The following is a 26,028-nucleotide window of genomic DNA, read 5'->3' as shown; positions in this document are numbered from 1 at the left end:
TATTTCAAGATGTTGTGGCTCACCACACCAAAAGCTGCATGTTCTGGCAAGCACTGGAATTTCCCTGCCACTAAATATTGGCAGGTTTGACTTCATCATTCCAATTCATGCAGTAAAAGGATTTACTGCACATGTCAGAAATTATCATCCTACTTGCAACGAGGCCCTCAGAGAGAAAGTAGTCCCGCCGGCATTAGGCTGAATTATTGATCCTAGACCCACATGTGAATTGGGTCATGTTGGACCTTGTCGTCTCTGCAGGGTCACCCCGCAAATCTTTTTCATCTTGTTTTCTAAACACATTTTTGTTGTCTTTTAGGACTCTGTACACTTACCCACTGCTAACCGGTGCTAAAGTGCTTGGGCTTTCTCCTTTAAACCTGGAACAATTGGCTAACACCCAATTGCCACATTTAATTTACTTATAAATCCCTATTAAAGTGGAACTACAGGTACTCTGGGTCTATAAATTAAATGCTGCTAGTGGGCTTGCAGCATCTATTGGGCCACCCACTTAAATAGCCCGTAAAATATGTTTCAGGCCTGTCATGACAGCCTGTGTGTGAAGTTTTAAGGCTGACATTTTGGCCTGGCAAAATAAACCTTTTGCCAGGCCTTACCCTTCCTTTTTAATACATATAAGTCACCTGTAGGGTAGGCCCTAAAGAGCCCATACGGCATGGTGCATTGTTTATAAAAAGTTGGATGTGTACCTTTAAGCTTTACATGTTGTGCTAGTGAAAAACTCTCAAATTGTTTTTCACTATTGTAATGCCTACCTCTCCCATAGGATGACATTGAGTTACTTCATTACATTTAATATGTGATAACTTTTGCTTGGGAGCAGGAACCGATGTCATGTTTGGTGTCTGATGAACTGCAATATAAAACCCTCTGTAATGCTAAAGTCGGATTTTAAGTCACAATTCTAAAAATGCCACTTTTAGAAAGCTGACATTTTCTTTTCCTAACCATTTGGTGTCTGCAACATGTTTCCTGAACCATGTGACTAGGTGTAGTTGCCAGCTGGCCTTTGTGTATTCCTCCCAGACAATATCACAATAGAGGTTTTGGGTGTTGGCAGGATGGTCAATCATGACTTGATGAGAGGGGCAGAGCCTCAGCTCATGAAGAACTTCACATTAGCCTTTTGTGACTGCAGGCAGACTGGAACCAGGGCAGAGAGGCCGGAAATTCCAGACACTTTTGTGGGGGTAGAGAATTCCTGAACCTTTTCACTCTTCAAAGTGGGTACCATGTACAAAAATAGGAGTTCCAGAACCACTCTACAGATCACGTCTGGCCTGTGGTAGACTCAAAAGAAGGACTACTCTGCTACCCTGCTCCTGAAAGGACTGCCCTGCTGCAAGAAAGACTGCCCTGCTGCCCTTTTGCCTGAGGAAGTAATGCTTAACCTATCCCTTGAACCCAGAACAACCAAAGTCACTCCAAAGGCTAGCTGGCGGTCCTCCTGTTCTAAATACAGGCACATAACAAACTCCAGAGAGTTGCCCTGTGCAGCTGTCCAAACTCAACTAGGCCTGCCTGCGCCCTGCTGCTGGCCTCTGCTGGAGTAAGTCATGATCCCCAAGAAGTACCCTCCTAATCTGAGACCCTGGCAGGCATCAGAGTGGACTCCTCCTGGCCCAACATTGGGTTTCCTCAGAACCGACGCAGCCTGATGCAACTCGATGCTGGACCTCACAATGCAGTCCCGCAGCTCCTCATCAGAACAGACGCAGCATGATGCAGGACCTTGTATTGCAATCCTTGCAGTCCACATCGGACCCAACGCAGTGCGATGCAACTCAAAGCAGGAACTCACAATGCTGCCCTCTCAGACCCTCATCGGAACAAATGCAGCGCAATGCAGCACATTGCATCAAGGATATAAGGTAATTTTCTCAGTGGAACTAACCTGGTCCCTGTATCCGTCCCACACCCCATCATGGTCATCCTGAACTTTTGACTTTGTCCCGGTCCAGCGTGACCGGATACCACAGTTGGCGTTTTGTACTTTTAGGTGCTATAATTAACTTAAAACTTTGAAATTGTATATCTCCAGTTCTACAGGTTGGATTTTTGTTGTTTGGTGTCAAAGAATGTATTACATTTGTATCTATTTTCCTAAATTGGTGTGGGACTGTTCTTGTGTGGTGTTTTCACTGTATTACTGGTTAAGTACTGCATACATACTTTACACATTGCCTCTAAGTTAAACCTGACTGCTTTTGTGCCAAGGTACCAGAGGGTTAAGCACATGTCAATTTAGTGACATTTTATGGTTCACTCTGACAAAGATTGTGGCTGTTGCTTGAGAATTTCCCACCGGCAAATTTAGAGGGTCTTTTTCTTTAAAGTACTGTACCTTCCTTAAAACACAATACTTCAAGTTCTTAGAGCAGAATCCGATATGAAGGCATGAAGTCTGTTATCAAAAGCTTGTTATAAGGCACTCAGAGCACAAGAGTACAGCTGTCAGAATTTGCAAATCAATTCATTCATTGCTCTCAAATGTTGAGGAATGACCTGATCCTCAGTCACTTGCATAGTCTTAGGTTTCCTTCTGATCTAAGAACTTAATTCCAAACTGAAGTGAATAAGAATTTTGAGTATCTAAGCAAGAAACTATTAAAAATTGATTAGGGAATTTAGATTTCTTCCCTCATCTGTTAAGTTTTCCCAATATTTGCGATGTCGGTCATCTAACTCGGGAGTGGGTGACCTCCGTACCTCAAAGCACCACTTAGGAGCAGGGAACAACAATATCTCTGTGTACGTTCCTTAGAGCGCCGTAGACCTTCTGCAAAGTTCACCCTCTTTAGCGAAGTTTTCCCAATAGCAAGTTGAGTTTTGAGATTCTCCTTTTAAGGGTTGGTTTAAATCCACTTTGTCTTTCCCCAAAATTGCTATCCAAAGTTAAAGCTAATCATCGTCCTGTTTACTATAGGTAAAAGCAGACATTCAGCATCTTTTATTAGAACATTGGAATGCTGGGAGCTCCATTGAAAACAATGGAGTGCTCCAGGCGTCTAATAACTGGTAGAAGCCTGGAGCATCAACATTCCAATGTTTGTTCCAAGATGTTTCTGTGAACAGAGGTCTCACGGAGCCCGAGTGGATTTCAACCCACTAGGGCTCTGCGAGGCCTTTGTTTTATTTGTTAGAACATTTTCTAATAGCTTTATAGCTCTCCGTAGCTGGGCTATAACAGCATTAAAGGCCCACTCCTTTGTTAAAGGCCAGAGCCAAAATGCTGGAGTGGGCCTTTAATGGGCAATGTAGCCTACTATGGGGAGCTATAAGGTTATATCAGATTGTCTCTATTTCATGTCTCTTCACAGATGTTTCTCTACCATAGTTTTTTTAAAGTATAATATTTTTAACCAGGTAAAGGCAATGACATTTGTAGCTCAGATATCTTCATTGGAAATAGCTGTTGCTCGAGTCTGAATGAACCGTACCCGAAGTATCCCTGATTTCCCTCACTATGCCTGCAGCTTCTTGTTGCCGTGTTCGAGTAGCCAGTATCCTGCCTACTGACTCGCTCAACTCATAGCACTTCTCTCTTTTAGTATTATAAATTTTCACTGCCTTACTAGCAATTTCGCCCTCTGCCTCACCTTTAGCTTTGACTAAGTCTACCCAAGCTTTTTCCAGATCCCGCCCCGACACCACGCTGTTTTCTAAGCTTTCTTCTGCCATCAGAACCTTCAGAGCTAATTCTGAGTTCCTCAACTGGGTTTGTTTCCTTTTATAAGAATTAAAACTCTTTGTTTCCCCTCGTATTCCAGCTTTAAAGGTATCCCAAACCACTCCCACTTCTGCTGTATCTCTATTAAAGGAAAAAAAATCAATAATCCATTTATTCATGTGTTCTATATACTTTTCATCTTTCAATAACTCTCTTTCAAAGGTCCAGTTTGTATGCTGTCTAGTACTTGTTTTTGTTATTATAGTGAGTACTAGAGGGTTATGGTCGCTAAGGATCCGTGGCAGCCTTTCAATCTTTGAGTTAGAAATATTAGTACTTGAAATAAAAAAATAATCTAATCTTGCACATGTTTGATGCGGAGCAGAATAGTATGTGTAACCTTTATTATCCATTCCCTTTTTCCCCCATACATCTGAGAGAGCATTGTTTAACACCAGGCTGTGTAGTGCCTGAAATACTTTTTTTTTCCTGCCGTTATACTTTCCAAAAGAGCCCAGTCCTAATCCGTCTGCTCCATTAATATTAAAGTCGCCTCCCAGTATAATTTTTGGTGCCCATGTCGCTAACTCAACATCTAAAAATTGAAAAATATCAGGGTCGTCCTCTGTTGAACCATATACATTTACCAATGTTATCCACTCTCCATCAATAAAACACTCAACCATCGCCCATCTTCCCCATTTATCTTGTGCTTTCTTTCTGATTAAGATATTATTGTTCCTAGCTAGGATAGCTACCCCTCTTTTTTTAACCCCTTGACTCGAGTGAACTAGGACCTTAAATCCTAACTGCGACAGAGCGTAAGCTTGTGATATCATAATATGAGTTTCCTGAATGTATGCAAAGTCCAGATTCATTTGTTTCAACATTAATGCTATTTTCGCTCTTTTTTGGGGATCATTTAGCCCACAAACATTCCAAGTTACAACTCTAACCCCCATTATCCTCATTCTCAAGTCTCCTTTCCCTCCTACACTCTCTTCTATAAGTTATCCATTTGGTAATCCAAAATTTCATTATCACTAGCTTAGCGTTGTTTATTGCGTTGCATCCTTTACTTTTTCTCAACCCCACCTGTTCCCTTTGACTAGAAAATGTCTTTTTTAAACTCCCTCTCTCTATTATTTGTCGTGCCATGCCCTGTACCCCCTGTGCTTCCCACCCCGCACCCCCTTCTCTTTCCCCTCCCTCCCCACCCTTCCCCTTACTGGCAAATAGGTCAATCCTGACCTATATGTGACAGCCGCGTCCTCCCAGGGGAGTTTCCCCCAGCCACTCCCCATGCTACAACATTTTGAAAATATAATCACATTTACTCAAAAAAGGACAAGAAAGGCTCAGTTATCTCTTTGTGATAGAAACTACTTGTTTTATACTCTCTGTGCGATCCAATTGTCCATTTCGGTCCCTATGTCTTCTCTCTTCTCGAAGATAAGTCAGGTATTCTTGTGCAACAATTTCAGAAAAGAAGATTCTGAACTGCCCATTGAAGCCCACTTTGAGGCGGGAAGGAAACAGCAAGTAGACTTCGCAGCCAAAGTTCTGAAAGGGTACTATAAGTTGCCGCATCCGCCATCTTCTCTTGACTGTTGTGTGACAAAAGTCTGGACGGGCAAAGAAAGTGATGTCTTTATATGTACGTTTCTTCGTGGGTTTAGCTTTCATTATCACTTCCTCCCTTAACAAATAGTTTCCTACATAAACAAGAATTGCCCTCGATCTTGCGCCCGCATTGCCTTTTTTCTGTACAAGGGGGAAACGGTGCGCTCGTTGCACTTCCTTATCCCAATCCCATGCACCCATCTCTGGGAACGCACCTTTCAATAGTTCTACGACAAAGGCTCTTGTATCTCCCCCTTCTTTGCCTTCTTCCACTCCTAACAGTCTTATATTATTTCTCCTCTGGCGATTTTCAAAATCTTCCAGCTTCCATAATATGTCAGATTCAGTTTTTCCCTGGGTCTGCCTAAATTCCTGAATCTCTGCCATCTCATCCTCCATTTTGCCAGTTCTCTGTTCTACCTCTGACAGTCTGCCTGTTACTTCAGAGTACATGTCCTGTAAGTTATGGAGAGATTTCTGTATTTTTTTATTTGCCCGCTTGGCTCTTTGACTTTCCTGCCGTGCTTCTCCTTGTATTTGTTTCATTGTAGCAAGTAAAATGTCAAATTTGTCCTTGTACGGGTCAGCTTCAGCCCCCTCGAGTATGTTAGATAATTCTTTTTGCGGCATCTTTCCCTTCTTGCTCCTGCTCTTACTCTCACTCTTATTATTGCTTACTAGAATTCTTCCTCTAGATTTACCCCTAACCTTATGAGTTTTACCTTTAATTTTAGATTTCAAATTACTTTCCTCTTTCGTCTTTTTTGAGCATAAAGAGTCAGCCTCAGACTCTTGAGCATCACTCATTGAAGAATCTTCCAGCTCTACAGAAGAAGTGGGTGATAATTCCGACCCCTCTCCCTCCTCATCCTCGTCCTCCTCCTCCTCCTCCAGCAACTCACTATAGTCACTATCCTCGCTGTACAGTGGGGTTTTAGACAGAGATACAGTTTTTATTTCGCTCTTGCTTCTGTCCTTATCCTTATTCTTAGGAATTGCTCCTTGATTAGGTAATGGTGCATTCTTAGCTCCAGACTCTGTAACTACTATTGCAACTTGTGGGTTAACTATGTTAATGCCATTCAGTCCTTCTTCGGCACTAATAGTAGTCTCAGCAGCAGCACATGTATCCGCACCTGCATCTCCACCTTTTGCAGCTTTTGCAGCTTCGGGCACCAATATAGATTCTTTTAAATTTTTGTTCAAACCATCAGCCATAGCTCCTATTTGCTTGGATATTCCTATCTCCTTTGTGAGAGTGTGTTGCAAATACCGCTGAACCTGCCCATTATTTAAGGATAACTTATCCCCCTGTACAATGCCCGCTCCCAGGCCCCCATTCATTTCCATGGCCGTAATTTTAGGTAATATGCCTATCTCATGAGTATCCGTGATCATTACAATTTGTATACTTTTCTCTCCATTTCTCTCGCTGTCACTGACTTCCAAAATACCTTTATCGTTATTGCCCCTTTTTGGTTCCATTCCGTTGCTAGCACTATGTGCGCTATCTACGCTATCTGCGCACGGATGCCCTTCACCCCCAGTACCTGGCGTTGCAGTACTCGCTATGCCTGTGTCGGTGTCTCCAATTCCAGCACCTCCTCCTTCCTCGCGAGGGTTCGCATCCGCTTTCTTTGCCTCTACGAGTTTGGCCCCGCCCCCACCAGGCTCTCCGCCCACACCAGGCTCTCCGCCTACTAAAGCCTCGTGGGACAGACACTCTGTAACCTCCGTCAGAGCAGGACGCACAGGCATATCCTATGCCTCTGTGAGCGCCTCTCCAGACTCTTGAGTTCCTCCCCTTTCCTCACTCACTGTACCCTTCGCAGACTCTAGTTGCTCTTCCAATTCGGCCTCTGCTCCATGCCCTGCAGGCACCGGAGTCGCCACTGTTGCTCCAACCATCGCTCCGACTTCTAGCATTTGCATTTGCTGGGGCAGTGAGCCAGCCCCAACGCCATCGGTTATAACAGAGCTGCATCCTTGCCCCCTCTGCGCCAGATCTGCTCCTGCTCCCGTCTCACAGCTCGATGCAGCTGACTCCATTTCGGCACTCTTCAGACCTTTTGCTGTTGATGATGTTGATGATGAAGGTGAAGAGGGTGACGACCCCCTTGCCTGGAATGACTCGAAGATCAGAGGCTGGCGCAGAATTGCTTCCGTCGCAAGATCCAGAACAGGTAGATCCTTGCGTCGCTCAGAGGGTGACGACCCCCTTGCCTGGAATGACTCGAAGATCAGAGGCTGGCGCAGAATTGCTTCCGTCGCAAGATCCAGAACAGGTAGATCCTTGCGTCGCTCCTCTCTCCTCTTCTGACTAGCCAGAAGGCGCTCCTCTTCGCGTTTTTTAGCTGCCACTCTCCGAGTCTGAGCCCTTTGCTGTGCCTTTGTTCTCAGCTTCGATGTTGGCGTATCAGGGTCACTAAGTGTTTCCAACTCCTCTTGCTTCTGCTTCTGCTTCTGGGTAGTCTTCAGCACCTTAGGGGCCATGACACATTTAAAAGCCCTCCAAATCGCTTGGCACGATGTTAACCTCTCCTTGACATCTGATAGCGCATTGGATAGTGCTTTAGACAGTACAGCCCGCCAGCTGCCTCTCGGTGCGCTTGATATGCTTGATGTGTTTGGCGAACTCCACTCTAACTTCCAGCTGCACCATGTGAGTGTCTCTGCCTCCTCTGCCACAACCAACCAAACAGTTGTATATTCCATATATTTTTCCACGGTGTATAGCCCATCCAAGGAATCCCCCAGCCTCTCGTAGATCAGTTGCTAAGGTATTTAATCAAAACTGAGCCATACCAATATGAGTTAAGCGCAAAGTAGCCGTAGTTGCAGGAGAATGGCCGGGTGCAGCTACTCCCTACGGACTGTCGGCAGCCATCTTGCCCGCAACCACAGACTTTTTTTTTAAACTTCCCTCATTCTAGTCTTTAGGATATTTTACGAGAAGTTATACGACGACGAATTACAGGGTCGTGATCCTATAAAAGACAATGAAGAAAGGATGGAGTATCTCCGAGAGACTCCTATAGACCTAATAGAGGAAGAGGAAGCTGATGGGTTAGAGGGAGAGCTACAGTTAGAAGAAATTAAGGAGGCAATATGGAACCTACCTTCTGGTAAAGCAGCAGGCCCTGATCAGATACCTATAGAATTCTATAAAGTATTTTGGGATTGTCTGAGAGAAGAAATGATAAAGGTGATGCAAGGAGCACAGTTGGGCAAAATAGCACCTAAATCATGGAGGGGCGCAGAGGTAGTTGTAATATTAAAAAAAGGTAAAAATCCGGAAGAACCAGGTTCGAAAAAGGCCTATAACTCTACTTAATGCGGACGTAAAAGTCTTCTCTACAGTATTGGCATCAAGGCTGGCAAAAGTTATAGATAAAATTGTCAGTAGTTGCCAACACGGTTTTATACCAGGGAGAGGCACCACCCACCATATACGGAAAGCAATAACGTTATTTGATGTATCGTCAGTCACAGGAGACCCGATGCAGTGATGTTACTTGATGCAGAAAAAGCATTCGATCGGGTCTCCTGGGGCTACCTCTGGTATGCTTTAGCTAGAACAGGAATTAAACAAGGCTTTATTAAAGCTTTACAAACTCTTTACTTAGAACCAGTAGGGACTATACGAGTGAATGGTGGAAACACAGGTCAATTCCATATACAAAAGAGGGACTAGACAGGGGTGCCCTTGCTCACCTTTATTGTTTGCCATATATATGGACCCATTTATACGCAGAATAGAGGCATCTGAGATGATAACTCCGGTAACAACAGTCATTGGGCAGTGTAAAATCTTAGCCTATGCAGATGACATTGCTGTTATCTCTCCAAATCCATCTGAAACCATAGAACATCTTGAACTTGAGGCGTTGAAATTTGGAAAGATATCGGGATATAAAGTAAATACATCAAAAACGCAGATAATAAAAAACTCATATACCCCATGTTTAGATAACCGAGTGGTGCAAGAAGGCATGTATTTAGGGGTTATCATAATGTCAGATCTGGATATCTTAGTGGAAAGGAATATTACCCCTTTAATCAAGAAAGTGGAGAAAGACTTGGATAGATGGGATAATTTGCACCTGTCAATAGTGGGAAGGTCTAATATAGTAAAAATGATCATTCTTCCAAAATTTTTATATTTATTTAGGGCAATACCGCTATTTTTTGATAATAAAATATTTAAAAAACTTGAGAGTATACTAAATAGATTTATCTGGGCAAAAGGGAAAACGAGAAGGGCTCTCAGATATATGACATTGCCGAGAGACAGGGGAGGCTGGGGAGTCCCAGATTTAAAATCTTATTATTGCGCGGCGGCTTTACAGAACATGACTGGTTTAATGGGAGGTGAACAGTGCCGTGGATTAGAGGAGTGGAGTAAATTCGGATCATTAGCAATCTTTGGATTAACATTGGGAATGGAAGCGAAGGATGTTCTCCTGAAATTTACAGAGGCTAGTTATTATAAGAGGACAAAGTTTAGGAAATAGCTGTTGCTTTAGATACGTTTTTTAACAACATTGTTTAAGAAATTGTTCTATCTAGTGTTATGATGGTGATATGAGACTTTTGCCCCTACAAAGAGTGATGGGAGAGAGGCATCGAGTGTCAGAAATGGAAATAGACAGGTGAAGCTTATCTATTTATTGCTGGTACATGGACTACAAATAAGGTACCCCAGTATGTGCGACTGTTGTGTCTCCCTCACCCTCTCTCACCCCTTGCCTCAGGGGAAGAGATCATGAAAGGGATGAGCTAGGAACCGGAAGTAAGCATGCCTCTTCAGCCACGTTAATCCCATGAAAACCCGTCAGCAGCGAGGAGTGGGCTGTTGAGGGGGCAAGGAGTCAGCCCTATGATGTTAACACGTGTCAAAGGGCGTGTGATGTCACTTCCTCCACCATGACCACCAACCCACCTGATTGGATGAGGCGGAAGTAAGCAAATGAGGCGTGCACTACAAAACTCCACCCAGAGCTCGGCTAGTCATCACGGCCATATGTATGAAAGCATTTTCCCATAGACACAGAATGGGTAAAACCCTTTGATACATCTTGCCCCACATCCCTTGAATTATCAGCACTCAAAATCACTTTTCCGTCGTGGGCTGTTGGAGATTTGTACATGGGACAGACGTGTCGTCGCCCGCCGTGGCAGGAGCCATCAGCCCCCATACGTGTTTTATATTACAGAATCGCAAGTGAAGGGGCCAGAATAATGGGACGCATAATGGAGTCTGACAGCTGCTTCATGTTCGCCGACTGCACCTGCTCCTGCCTTCTGCAGCCCGCGTCGAGTGTGCGCCCAAGTTTAATAGAATAATAAAGACAACTCGAGTGTGAAAACCAACCCAGCGCATGGAAGACCGGAGCCATTCCGCTAGGCGGGCTCGCGATCAGCGCATCCTCTGCGGACAACTGGGACCCTAGTGCTGGGGGGTGGGGGCTGCCATCGGTGTGACATCATGAGAGGGGGGATGCCATCAGTGTGGCATCACTGGGGGATGTGGGGTGCTATCAGTGTGACATCACTGGGAGGTGAGGCTGTCATCAGTGTGACATCAATGGTGGGGGACATATGCAAAAGAAACAATTGATGGACAGAATTGTGGACAATGCAAACATTCACCCCCAGTCACAAGGATCTGGGTTAAATCCATCATTCTTTTGCTCACCACACCACCCCTGTTTGGATCCAGCCATATGCAAATCAGTCTTGACCCTGTTCTTTGTGGGAACAGTCCAGCCCGAACTGCCAAGCCAGGTCCTCCCTGGACCGGAATCAAACATCCTGGAACCGGTTTCTGGGCATCACCCCTCATCAGCCAGACTAACTTGAATCCAGTGGTGTAGTGAGCACAGGACCCACATCTGGGCATACCCTTTCTACTTAGGGCGACATAAGCAAAAGAAACAGTTGATGGACAGAATGCTGGACAAAGCAAACATTCACCCTCAGTCACAAAAAAAATGATGGATTTAGGCCCATATCTCTGTACTGGGGTGAATTTATGACATTGTTCTGCATTCTGTCCATCAATTGTTCTTTTTGCATTTATCACTGGTGGGGGGGCGGTCATAAGTGTGACATAACTGGGCAAAGGGTCTGCCATCAATGTGACATGACTGGGGAGGGGGCTGCCATCAGTGTGACATGACTGAAGTCATGGAGGCTGTGAGTATTCTAAGCATCACACAAACAGACCAAGAACAGGACATAAGCCACTCCCATTCAGCAGTGTAAGGGTGTGGCATGTCACCGGTGGTGAATTTTGGATTAAACTATCGCATATATATTTCTTTTTTTATTTCAATACTTTTTAGTGAACTTTTCAAATAATAATCAGAATACTGTAACAATAAAAGATAACAAGACAATAGAATTGTGGGTACATGACTTAGTGTACGTCTGTTTAGCAACGAGCAAGACTTGGGACTCGTGCACAGAGGGAGATGAACACGGGACTATGGCATACCTTATAAATGAAGAGCTAGAAAGCGAATATCTGAAACTAACATGATAGTTAAAAAGTAGTGAGTGGAGAATCCATGTGGAAACATCCAGTTAAAATATTTTACACATCAGTAAATGTGAAAAGAGAAAGTAGTAACCAGGAGAGCGAGGGTATAATAGAGAAAGTGCAGAGGTTAAAAAATTTGCAGTGAAAGGGAGTGAGACAACTGAAGAAGGAAGAAAAGAATTACCAAGTGGAGAAATGGAACTGGGGCTGGGCAGGCTCTTATGATGCTTTGTAGTTTGGATATGTTAGTGTGACAAAGGGGTATGCATGAACTTATCCATGTTTCTCCATCATCTCTGTGACATGGCAGGATTGCTCGGAGGGTACCTGTGAGTTATGTGTGCTTGTAAGGTAGGTCATCTATGCCCACCAGGTTTTGAATAATACATGATGTAATGCTTTCCTTTCAATAAAAATATATTTGATCGTGATTGTGGGCAGTACATCAAGTAGAGCCTAACTAGCGTCCGACAGGCCAATGGGGGCGGGAGCAGCAAGTGGATAAGCACACTCTTGGGAAAGTCAAGTACACCTGGTGTATTGAAGATGTTGTAGAGTTGCACCTGGTTTGTGTTCCAGTAGGATGTGATCCATTGTCATGAGAAAAGCACGCGTTTAATGGTGCCTCTCAACTTTCTTGAAGCCCAGCACACGTCTGTGTCTAGTAGGTGTATTTATTTTATTTTATTTTTTAAGTTTTATATAGCGCGAACCAGACTCTTGCGAGTATCAAAGCGCTTTACATGACAAGTAGAAATATATACAGAATATAATACGCTATAGTGAATCACGCAATAAGGAAGTACTAGATAAGTCTAAAACAAAAAAGGCAGTGCGATGCTAGTGTAAAATGGCAAAGATAAACAAAGGACGCATATAAGTGAAGAAAAGCAAGTAATAAAGTACAGTGAATAGATAGAGTTCACGTGGATTGAGCCATGAGGATAGCTTTAACTTATCTTTTGAAGGAAGCCGAGGAAGGGTTCATTCTAGTTTCACTGGGCAGCGCATTCCATATCCTTGTAGGTGTAGTTTGAATAGCTTCTCTGGAGTCCAGTAGAGTAGTTGTTTCAATTCTTTATTGAGTTTTACTCATTACTGTAACTAGAGTGGAACAATAGAAATGCATAGACCAGTCAACACGCAAGGCGAGAAAATCAGGCAAACCCATAGTCCACCCGTAAACCAGATCCCCAACGAAGCAATTACTAATTAACAACTTAAACGAGGGGGAAAAGAAGAACACAACCACCGAGGTAGGAAAGGGAAAAGGAAACACACTCCCACAGTGGGGAGGAAGGAGGGAGGCTTTAAAACCCACATGGGAGGAAATAAAATAGGATGGCCATGTGTCCCCAGCTCCTTCAATAACAACTGGGGTCATAATCAGAGGAACATCAAGAGAAAGGGGCTTGGGATTAGAACAGTAGAATAAATGTGTTGCACAAAGTTTAGTTTGAGTGAGTGAAATAATTAATTTGTTGTGAAGTGTATGGGAACAGGAAATAGTTGAGAGTATGATTCTGTTGATGCTCTGAAAGTATTTAGTCCATATACTTTGAATGGGATTAGGCGAGGTATGTATTTTAGGGCCTAATAAATTATATATCCTTGAGGCTGTGTGGCCTAAACGTAACCAATGTGGTAGGGTCCTAAGTAGCGCAGGATCTCGACAGAGGGACAAGTTTGTAGTTCTTCACTTAATTGCGTAAGAAATTATGCAGTTCAACGTTTAGTAGAGAAAATTTGGCTTGAAGGATAGCAAAAGTCAGAGGTTACAGACCATCATAGAAATCACTAATAAGGGATGTGCCCTTGGAGGACCAAGGGGCAAATACAAAGAGGAGTCTGGTGTCTGAGTTAGTTTGGATTGCCACAATGACAAGCAAGGAGATTTGTTGACGGATGGGGATATAAGTCCATTAACTAATGTTAGTGCCCTGGCAGTGACTAGAAGAGTTTGATGTGAGCAAACGTGTGATTCTACATCGTTAGGAGGGTAATCCTAGGGAAAGGAGAGCACAGTTGCTGTTTGACAATAAGTATCAAAAAAGATTTCCTTTCTGTGTTACTCACTTTCTCTTTGTGACCAAAAGGCCTAAACACGAATATCGCTTTTTAGTGTTCCATAGTGACACGGATAATTATATCTGCACAAAACTAGGGTTGCTTTTGTCTCTCAAATTTTTATTCTGATTAAAAACATTTGAATTTATTTATTCCATAACATTTTCATAAAAACATATCCTCAAAAAATAATTCTCTAATACATGTAATGATCCCTATAGTGGTTCCAACTCAAATTAAAATTAATCAATACAGAATAATATTCACATATTAAGAAAAGATAACATCATAACATCAAATATAAAATGATAGAAGAAAGTCCTGTGTCGACGCGTTTCGGTGCTTTGTGCTGTTTTAACACCTTCTTCAAGTAAAAGTTGTCCTGAAGAAGGTGTTAAAACAGCACAAAGCACCGAAACGCGTCGACACAGGACTTTCTTCTATCATTTTATATTTGATGTTATGATGTTATTATTTCTTAATATGTGAATATTATTCTGTATTGATTAATTTTAATTTGAGTTGGAACCACTATAGGGATCATTACATGTATTAGAGAATCATTTTTTGAGGATATGTTTTTATGAAAATATTATGGAATAAATGAATTCAAATGTTTTTAATCAGAATAAAAATTTGAGAGACAAAAGCAACCCTAGTTTTGTGCAGATATAATTATCCGTGTCACTATGGAACACTAAAAAGTGATATTAGTGTGTAGGCCTTTTGGTCACAAAGAGAAAGTGTGTAACACAGAAAGGAAATCTTTTTTGATACTGTTTGATACCCAGTCCTTTCTGGTTTTCTGGGAAACTCTCTTTTTTGAAAGCTGTTTGACTATAAACCACAGGGAGTGAAGTGACTGCCAATTCCGAGGCCAATGCGCACGTTGAGTGTCAAGAAACGCCATCTGGAAATTAAACCAGTTTAGTAGATAACAGCCTCCCCCACTTTGCTTGAGGCAGAGCTTTTTGAAAGAGGTTCCAACTTATTGCACCAAAGGAAGTTTGCAGTGAGTTTGTCAACATAGGAAAATAAAGAGTTGGAGAGACGGACAGGAAACTGGAAAGAAAGTTTAATACCGGGCGTCATCATCTTTAATGTTTCAAGCTGACACCACCTGAAGATGTGTTTGGGGACCAGCAAGACAATAGATCCTTAACCTTCTCAATGTTTTTTCTCATTGTATTTCACTGAATCTGGGGAACTATTATTAAACCATGAGCCATATTATCAAGAATGGCAATAACATTATCGCCGCTTTAGCGGCAGGAAACTGCTGCTAAAGCGGGGATAATGGGCTTGATAATATGGCCTAGAGAATTCCAATAGAAGCCCAGATTCGGGTGTGAAGGTCATCAAACCTGGGCTTCTATTGGAATTCTCAAGGGCCTATTATCAAGCCCCCTATCGCTGCTTTAGCGACAGTTTCCTGCCGCTAAAGCGACAATAATATTATCGCCGTTCTTGATAATATGGCCCCATATACCTAAGTATTTAACAAATGTCGATTGCCAGTGGAGTCCAGGATTATCAATACAATCAGGGAGGCAAAGGGAATTAATGGGTAAAATGTCATTCTCCTCAGAATTTAAGAAGTAACCAGAACATTTTCAGAAATCTTGGATAATGTTCAGAATGGCTGAGATAGCAGAGTCAGCTTCTTCAGTGAAGATCAAAGTATCATCCACGTGGGCTGCAGTTTTGAAATGTGTTATTAAAAGTAAACATTTAATGTCAGGGTAATAGTGTAGCAATCTAAGTAGAGGGCCCATTGCCAACAGAAAGAGTAAAGGGGATAACAGACAACCCTGACAGGTTCTTTGTTGTATAATAAAAGAGTCTCAGGTGAGACCATTTGCAAGGCCACAACCATAGTTATAAAGGAGTCACCAGGGTCATGTTGATGAAGCGTAGCTTCTAAGTAGGGCCATGAAGCCTTGTCAAATGCTCTTTCTGCATCTAAGGCTATTGAACAAGCAGCGGAGGTCAAAAGCAAGGCTCATTCAATTATGTGACAAAAAGTACGGGTGTTGTCACTCGCAAGTTGACCTTTGATGAATCCCGGCTGAGAAACATGAATAAACATGGTAATGATGGGTTCCAAGCATTTTGCTAGAATTTCGGCATCATTTTCTGCCTCCATGTTTATCAGGGAGATCACCTTATAATTTTTTTGGGGGGGAGTGATCTTTACCTTCTTATGGAATAACTACTATGGTGGCTTTTGCGACAGAACCGGACATCTTGCCACACATAGCAAAGTGGTTGAGAGCAGTGTCCGGTAGAGCGAAGATAATAGATGAAAAAAGTTTTGGAGAAGGAGAAGAGAACGACATCTGACACTGTAGTCTCATGTCTAGGAATTGAAGCAACAGTATATAAGATCTAATTCTTCTCCAAAGGTCTATTAAGCTTGACTTTGTCAGATTCAGAATGAAACACATTTATTATAAAAACTCCTGACAGGAGTTATGAGAAGAGAGGGTTGAAAGGGTGCAGAGTTTGGCATAGAAAGTCTTGAAGGCATCAATGATATCCTTTGGTATTGTCGTAGTGACTCCGGTAGTGTCTTTTATGCTAGAAATGAGATTCTTCTTCTTCTTGAATTTCAGGTAGTCAGCCAAAAATTTGCCTGCTTTATTTAGATGAAAGACTTTCTTTGCTTTTTCAGGGTGTACCCAGAGAAGAGCACGGTTGCTGCTATCTTTGTTATACTCGTATATAAGTTTTTGGAGGGAGTTTAAGAGAGCATAGACTTTAGAATGTCTATGTATAATTATTTTTGTTTATTGTCTCCAGTCACGGTGTATAAATAACTTTTCATGGACTTGTTTTTCTTAGACATATGACTTATGATTTGACCTTTGATCAAACATGTAAGCATGTCCCAAAGCATAACCAGAAATGGGACAGAGTATAGATATTGTTAGATGAAAAATTCTATTTCTTGATTTAATTCACAGACATTAAATTAATAGTCCAAGATTTTATTGTTAATGCTCCATGAGTGGGATTAGAGTTACGGGGGTTAGATAATGCAATATGACCATAATAGCAGAGTGATCAGAGACTAATATGGCTTCTATCAAAGCAGAACTTGCATCCTGGAGTAGCAGTGAATCCATAAATATGTATTCTATCCTTGAGAAGCTATTGTGAGTAGGGGATAAAAAGGTGAAATCACAGCCTGCAGGATTATGTAGTCACCAAACCTCTGTAAGAGATTGTGTAGAGCAAAAAGCAAGCATACATCTGTGTGCCTTGGGAGGTCTAAACCTGCAGGGTAATTTCTCTCTAGGATGGGATCCATTGGTAAGTTAAAGTCTCCACTCAAAATATAATGGGAGGCATGTGGAAGAAGAGTGGTCTTGGAGTTCAACTCAGACCAAAACTGAGAATCATCATGTGAGGCGTGTAAATGTTTATGGCCTAGATCTCAGAAGAGCCACAGCTTTTTCTCATAATAAGCCACCTTCCTTCATTGTCTGGATCAGAAGAAATTATAGCTAGAACTAGTTTTTCTAATATGAGGCTAATAATACCATTTTGTTTTGATATTGCGGAAGAGCAAATCAAGTTCTGCACCCAACCATGGAGGATTGAATGGGCATCTCTGTATCATATTCTTGTTTCTTGAAGGAAAACAATATCACCCTTGAGGGAAGTGCAGAAGTCACAGATTTTCCTTCGCTTCACTGGATGGTTGAGGCCCTTGCAGTTCAGTGAGTAACTTTCAAGGACAGTTTCTCACTATTTGACTTTAGGGTACCTCCTTCTGTGTTAGCATAACTTTCAAGGAGGCCATTTTAAGGGGGAGAATGAGACATATAGCAACACTGATGGAGGAAAAGGGGAACTGGGAAAGAGCTCAGTGATAAAGAAGAGAAGGGCGAGTCATCGGCCAGTTGGTGCGGTACTGGTATGGGAGATAGGGGCACATATAGAAGAGAGGAAACAAATGTGAGAGATGAGTACTGGATGGGAGTGATGGAAGAGAGGAATACAGAGTGAGAGGGGAGAAACTGGTGAGTGAAACAGAAATAAAACCAAAAGAGTGCCCTAAACCAGAAACGCACCCCCATAGGTCAGGTTGAGAGAGTCCCTAGGAGATGAGGTATGTCCATCAGGACTGTGGAGAACCCGAGGGAGATCTCCAAGTGCTTCAAGAAAATAACTGAGTTATTAGTTAAAGTAAAACATTGAAATAGAAACATGGGAGAAACTGGGAGTGGTAACAAATCCAAAAGCTAGATTACAGTCCAAAAATGAGAAGCATTGAGGAGATTGCAGCGCGATACAAATAATCAGGATATGAATGTACCAATAGGAAAAAAGCACTAGAAGTAGAACTTTGTATCCTAATTAGATCCTCCAATAGTTACAAAGGAACCTCATTCAGCATTAAATCCAAACCTAGGGCCTACAGGGCCTCTCAAGACTGGGTCTGCAAACATTGAGACCATTAACTGTGATAAGCATTATGGAATTTCAAGTCAACCCAGAGCCACCACACCCACCTCGGACCATCCGCTCTTAATGAACAGTGAGTAAAGATTGTTGGAGGCCAATATAATTCCTAATGGTGCCACAACACACTCTTATAAGCGTAACCGATAGGACTTAGAACACCAATAGATTGAGATAGAAGTCCAGACATTGTGGCAAGTGCTCAGAACAGCAGTCAAACTCACCCAGAGAGAGTGAGAGCTCGGCATACAAAGTACTGATCCGTACAGGAGTGTTAAAGGAGACAGGCTGGTATCATGCTCCGTCTGGGATTCTTTCTCTATTAATATTCCAGGTCAGCTGGAACATTTAAAGGCATAGTGTGGCCCTTAAAGATGATTTTGAGTTCCAAAGGCCCAGCGAAAGAGAAATGTATAGATTTTGCAATGAGCGACTTCCTTAATGCCAAAAAGTCTTTCCTCCTCATGATTGTGTCTCTTGCAAACTCATGTGAGATGAGGATTTTGGCGCCCTGCTATGTAATCGATCAAACCTTCCTCATGCTGACCATGATGAGCTCTGAGTGTTGGTGTCTCAATGGTTTAAAGTTCAAGGTTCTCAGAGAATTTAAATTCCTAGGCTTGAAAGATGGGACTCGGTAGGCGTGCTTAAGTTCAAATTATCTAGGAAAGGAGATGTTCAAGGTCAACAGTATCCACTCCTCTAAGAATGTGATTGTTGATCTGGCACCATCCTCAGAGCCCTCCAGCAGTCCAAGAATGCACATATTGCTCTGTCTGTTGCAGCCCTCTAGTTTGTTAATGTCATGTTTTAAGCTTGCGATTTGTGACTTAGATTTTGTGAGTTGTTTACATTGGAGATTATTGCGGTCTTCAACAGCGCAAATTCTGTTCTCCTCATTGGTAATCCTTATGTTTAGTTCCTTAGGATCCTTTCTAATGCCAGCGCCTTCAACTTCTAACAGATCAGTGTTAGTCTTAGTACTCCGGGTTACTATCAGGAACAAAACTGGGACGATGAATGTTGGAATGCATTCTTCTCTCTGCTGAGCTTGCAGAGGCAGCTGGACCCCAACAATCCCCGGAAACCATCCGACGAACAATGAACCAGAGACACCAGTGCTCATCCGATGACCTCAAGGGAAGAGGGTTTGGTAGCACACAATAAACTAAAATAAGAAATTAAAATAAGAAGGTAAAATAAAGAAGGAAACAACTGGTGCATGTTTGTGCTGGTGGAGAAGCAAACTCTGGGACACAGAATCGTCTGGGACATCAACCTTAATAAAAGTGAGTGAGGAGACCAGCTCCTGTTGCAATCAAATGAACAAACTAAACAATTAACAACAAACAAATGACAAGTCATGCATTAGCTTCTACATTAAGTCTAGGATACCTTAGAGTCAGGCAGAAAAATCAGGAAACACACACACACCTTGCTATGGAAAACTAAACGCACACACACACACACTGCACACTTGTGTAAAGATAGTCTTTCAATTGGTAGGATGATATCCATAAACCCAACTTGAATCTGTACCCCTCTGCTGTATTACCATGCAAGGCTTGGGAGCATTATCAAGACCTTTCTACAACGGGGACCACAGAGATATCTAATGAGCAATTAGATAGGTGAAAATACAATTTTACAATGGTACAAAAAAATCGACAGAGTTCTAGTTCAGTGGCGTGAATAAGTCTTTGTGAGTATATGAGGAACATGTGTTACACAAGAAGTCAGGAATTCTATGACATCAGTAAACTTCAAGCACTTTAAGCAATGTGAAGTAATCCAGGAAACAGTGTTGTTGTAGATAGAAGGTTTAATGAGGAAGTACAGCTTGAACATCCACAGTCTTCAGGAGACAGGCTTACACTGCCCAACTCCCACATATAGAATGTACAACCAAGACAGAACATAACAATTCTTAAAGGGACAGGAAAGGGGAATACTACACATCTTCCCCCTTTTGAAGAAAAAAAAAACATAGGTTAATGAACGTAATCACGCAATTTGATAGGAGAACACTTGACACGAACACTTCGCCTTAGTGCATCATTGACAGGTTGTTCAATAACATGTCCAGTAACATCATAGTCAGAATTTACATTAGAAGTATCATCAAGAGAACTACGATGGTGAAAAAGAAAATCAACATTTCCAATTTGCGAATCAACATTCTCAGTTTGAGGCTCACACCCAAATGTATCCAACATAGCTGAAAAAGTTACATCAACATCAGCACTAGAGGTAGATTGCGAAATAGTTTTAGAATCCACAATGACCTCCACGTAAAATAGAAACCAACAGGAGCTGCCTCAAAGTGCCAGAAAATGCAGAGCAGGAACTTATCTGAGAGGAGCTGGAGATATAATGGCCCAGGAATCTCCAACCAGCACCTGCAGGGGCAAGACGTCGAGCCGCGGGACCGCTCTGGAAGAGATTCTCAATGCGGCATTGCTAGGGCGGGGATTAAATACCTTTAGTCAATGATGGCCCCGTGAGGTTAAGGGGTCGCGTAGAGGGAGTCACAGCTGCATAGGGCAGTCCTTGCTGCAGGGCCAAAGAACGCAGGCCCAGCCACTAAGGGCCTGCCTGGCCAAGCAAGAGTACTCAGCCCCAGCCGCCACAGGGACGGTCCTCACTTGGTTTTCGGTGCGTCCGAATCCAGTGATGCCTGAAGGGAAAAGGATAAGGAAAACGGGGACAAGACAGTACAACAGGGCAAACCAGACTGTATGACGTAACTTTCCCTTTTCAAGGGAGAGTAGGCAGGATGGAGAAAAGAGCATGGTTAGATTGTACAAGGTGTGCTGGTGTAGGGGAAGTAGGGGAGCCTGTTAGGGGCCCCAACCCTGCAAGCAATTTTCCTGGCAAGGATGTACCTTACACACTGAAGGCCCACCTGACAGATAACACCAACTCCCGGGGACAAGGCCAGGATTGTGAGGATTACGCTGATGGAATATACACAAAAGACTAGGTGCGTGGATATGAGATGCCAGTTCCCAGGTTTGTTCCTGTGGGCCATACCCTTTCTAGGCTACTAGGTAATATTAGGTACCTCAGTGTCACCAAGAATCAACAATGGAACTCACTTTATGTTCTAAGTGACCCTCAAGATCTACTGGTGATGGTGGGATGAGGTATCGAGTGTTTGGGTGAGTGGCTTTTAAGAGGGACACATGAAAGGTACGGGAATTTTTAAGTGAACCTGTAAAGCGAAACGTACTGCAGAGATCTGATACATTTTAGTATAGGGAACAGACCAATGTATTGTGGCTGAAATTTATAAGGCCCTTTCAAGTGTAAGTGTTTGGTGAATAACCACACTTGCTGGCCCACCTGGTAATGAGGGGCTAGGTGTTTCTTTCTGTCCGGGTACTGCTTGTACATGAGTTTTGCACAAATCACATTCCCTTTTAGTTCTTCAAGAACCTGTTGTTGCAAGGTGTGACTGTGAGCTAAGGATTTGGAGTAGGAAGAGTGCTTCTTAAGTAAAGTTGAAATCCTGGGATAGTACCCTTAAAGAGTGTAGAAAGGTGAGAAACTAATGGATGAATTCACTACGTTGTTATGGGCGAATTCAGCTAACCACAGGCGATCAACCCATAATTTTTGTACGGATACATCATTTTGTAGTAACTGGTTGGTTCTCTCGGTTTGCCTAAACTAAAGGTGAAAAGGGTGATAGGCGGAAGAGATCCACCAAAATGTTGAGCAATTCACAAAATGCCCCCCAAAAATATAAAAACGAATTGTGTTCCTTGGTCTGAAATAATGGGTGATGGTAAGCCATGGAACCGTACAATGTGCTATAACAACAAGTTAACCAGGTGGGGGGTGGGGGGGGATCTGGTATGCCTTTTGCTCGTCAAAAACATCAGCAAAGTCCTGTTATGTATTTGGCAGGCGTGCAAGAGTAGTGGCGACTACTTGACATCCCAATGGTTGAGTGGTGGACCAGGGCACAGGAGCATGACCCTTACAAAACAGAGAGCACTACTCGGACAGAAAGAGGACGGTCTGCTTATGCCAATCTATAGTGGGGTTGTGTTTTAGAATGATGCCTAGAATGATGCCATACTGGAGAGCACTGTCCCAATAATGAGCGTGCATGCGCATGCGTGCACCTCTGTTACGCAGAGTGCGCAGTGCCATGTGTGGAGCGCAAACACACACAGCGTATCCCGCGAGAGCGTTCGCGCCACTGCTTTAAAAAAGCAAGTGGGGTGAAAAACAGGTGTTTCCTGGTTGCAGAGAGCGGCGGAAAAGAACAACTTCAACAGATGACGAGGGAGTGGCAGGTAGGTCTTGCAGCAGCCTGTGGGCACTTGCTTTCTTCTTTTGAATGTAGAGCCCGGATGCGGGGCATAGTGTGTGCTTTTGTTTAAGTATTCATATTAATTGCAGCAGAGTCCTGAGCTGCAATTAACATCAATACTTTAAACAAGACCACACAACTTGCCCACAATCGCGCATTAGTAACAAAAGAAATCCAGCAAGTTTACAAACACGGCGTGTAAAGCTCACGCCGTGTTTGTAGACTTGCTGAATTTGTCTTCTTAACAGAGCTGGGCTGTGGGGTGATTGTGTGCCTTTGTTAAAGTTTTCTTGTTAATTGCAAGCTGCAGCGGACTCTTAGTCAGGGCCATGCCACTCATTATTTTACAAGTAAGGCAATGGGGCTGGAGAGATAAGCTGGACTTCAAAAGCAAGAGAACAGACGTCATAGTACCAAGGTCAGCCCCCACCTCCTTCATCACTAGCCAGATGGAAGCCTCCTAATTAGATAAGGAGGAGGGTTGGAAAGGGAGTATAGTGTCAGGTCTGTCAGGAAATAATGTGATGCTCCTCTGGAATGAAACTAACACAGGACCCCTGAGATGCCAGGTGAGGAGAAGGAGGGTAAGGGACTGCTGGGAATGTGGTCTGAAATGACAAATGTAAGAAAAATGTGCATAGTATGTGTATGTCTCAAATTCAATGATCATATAAAATGTATGCTACTGGAATCTTCAATGAATGTCTTGAAAATGTATCTTCGCAAAGGGAACATGCTTTCCTGAAATAAGATCCTTATTATCTTTCAGAGAACGCAGAGAAAGAAAAATCTTGATACACATGTTTTTTTCCAAAATTGTTTCTTTCATAGAATAAATAACACAAAGCTTGCACCTTCTATCTATGATAGCCTCGTGAATATCTGCTCACAATTGAGTAAGCCTTCCTCAGAATTATTAAATAGTTATGCAATAAAGTCTTCTCATGACTGCGCTTACATCAGTGATCGAATTCATTGTGTCAATGAAACTCCAAACAACTGTGGTTTTGCTAAGTACTTGATGCTTCATTAATACTGTTACAGTTCACCTGGATTGCCCTTTTCTCAGCCCTTGTTAAGTAATGTCAATGATACTTTGATCTGAGTTCATATTTGCCAAGGACACTGAATTACTTGCAGAGATCTCCATTAAATATTTAATCATTGCACTTTCCTGGAGCAGTTCAACAAACAAGATAAATTTTTCTCGAAAGAGTTACTTGTTGCAAAATCGTTACAACATTTGAAACTGAAAGGACTTACCAGGGTTCACTGTCGAACATGAGAAATCCACGTTCTTCAAGCTTCTTGATAAACACAGTGAATCTTACCCTAAAAAGAAAGTTTTCTAGCTTTTGAAACTGCATGCAATTAACAATGTGCACTACCAAAAAAGCTGAATGCACTTTCATTGAGTTTCTTGATACAAATGAATTGTTGCGGTAGTTACACAGAAAAGTAAAACAGATATTTCTAAGATGAAACTTGAATTTTTCCAAAACAATTGTGCTTCCACAGCACTGCTTACTGCACATCACAAAGGTGTAACACAGGCCACATTCACTCTGCAGATTTCCGAGCAACTAGGCTCCAGGAAGATTCTGTCTGCTGCGAACTTACAAACTCTCATTCCAGGGTTCCATGAATCCAACTGCAAGTCAGAGAGAGAGCCCTCCTCTTCTCTGTACAGCAATGGAGATTTTGAATAGCAAGAGTTGGTAAGTGGGTGTGACTACCTTAAATACAGGAGGCACCTCGCCAGGTCAGGGCAAAGGATCATGGTTCTCGTAGTCCTGTAAAATCAAGGTTTTATTTTCTTGTTTAGTAGCCTTGTCGATAGAAAAACTCATATAACGGTCATCTAATTTCTGATCATGACAATACCCTCCTCTCAAGACTGTTTCATGGGGCCTAGATCTTGAGGATGTTGAGAATGGAAACAAGTCGAGCAGCATTTACATTTGTTGCAGGTTCCCAGGAATTCTCTTCTGCTCCACAACATTTTCATGCCAGTAGGTACCACAATCAATTATGACAATAATGTGAATCCAGAATAACCATATCTCATATTCTACTTGACCATCGACCAAAAGCGGTGGGGATGTCTTACATTTCTTGGGAATTGCAGGTTTCAATATTGATGTGTGAAAGCCTGGGTTTATTCTGGAATTGGGAGGTAATTTGAATGTGACAGGAATGATTTGGCAAAGAATATTATACGGACCTTCAAATTGAGGCTTAAATTTGTTTTTATGTGAGAATTGGTGATTGTGAGTAGATAACCACATTTGAGCCCCAATTTGATACTTGGGTCCTTTTTGTCTTTTTTCTGAATTTGATGTTTGTATCTGATTTTTGATTGTATCACATTCTTTTTGGCAAGTTTACAAACTGTTTGAATTTTTGCGATGTGTTTCAATACTGCAGGGGTATTGGATTCTTTGGATTTCATAATTAAAGGAAAAAAACTGAGATGTCTGGCATAGTTACTGGAGAACTGGGAGTAACCCATGGATAAGTGTTTAGCATCATTGTATGCAATTTCGGCCAACTGACACAAGCCAACCCAAGAGCCTGTAGAATCCGCAAATAGTTGTGTAGATATTGTTTCAGATTATGGTTCACCCCTTTCGGTTTGACCATCCATTTGAGGATGAAAGCTAGAGGACTTGGCGGTATTGATTTGAAGTACTGAACACCAGGCCAACCAGAATTTGGAGGTGAACTCTGACCCTCAACTAGAAATAATTCTTTGTTGAAGTCCATGAAGACACACTATGTGAACCATTAGTATATGTGACAGTTCCTTAGAGGTAGGAATTTGTTCGCAAGGAATGAAGTGAGCCATTTTTGTGAGACTGTCTACTCCTACCAGTATAGAGTGTTTTCCTTCATCTTTGGGTAAACCATGGATGGAATCACAAGAAATATGTTCCCATGGTTCATTAGGAGTTGGAAGACGAAGCAACAATCCTCGAGGTTTCAAATGATCCTGGAAGGATAAGTTATCAATGATTTTTTGATTGGGGTGTTGTTTTACCCATTGCTTTCAACATATAGGCAAAAGGGTTTATTTGACCAGTCAATTGACCAGTCCCTTAATGTCTTTCTGCACCAATGGCCATGTTGGAGGAGTCAGTCTCTATAATGAAGGGTTGTACAGTATTGGGATGATATAAAATTAGTGCTATGATAAAGGATATTTTCAGTGTGTATAAGGCCTGCTAAGCATCTGGAGACCAACGAAATAGTGTTAATTTTCTCAATAAATGTGTAATGGGTGCTATGACCTGTGAAAAGTGATCA

Source organism: Lissotriton helveticus, chromosome 10 (assembly GCF_964261635.1).
Source record: "Lissotriton helveticus chromosome 10, aLisHel1.1, whole genome shotgun sequence".
Lineage (NCBI taxonomy): Eukaryota > Metazoa > Chordata > Amphibia > Caudata > Salamandridae > Lissotriton > Lissotriton helveticus.
Note: the sequence above shows the minus strand (reverse complement) of the source record.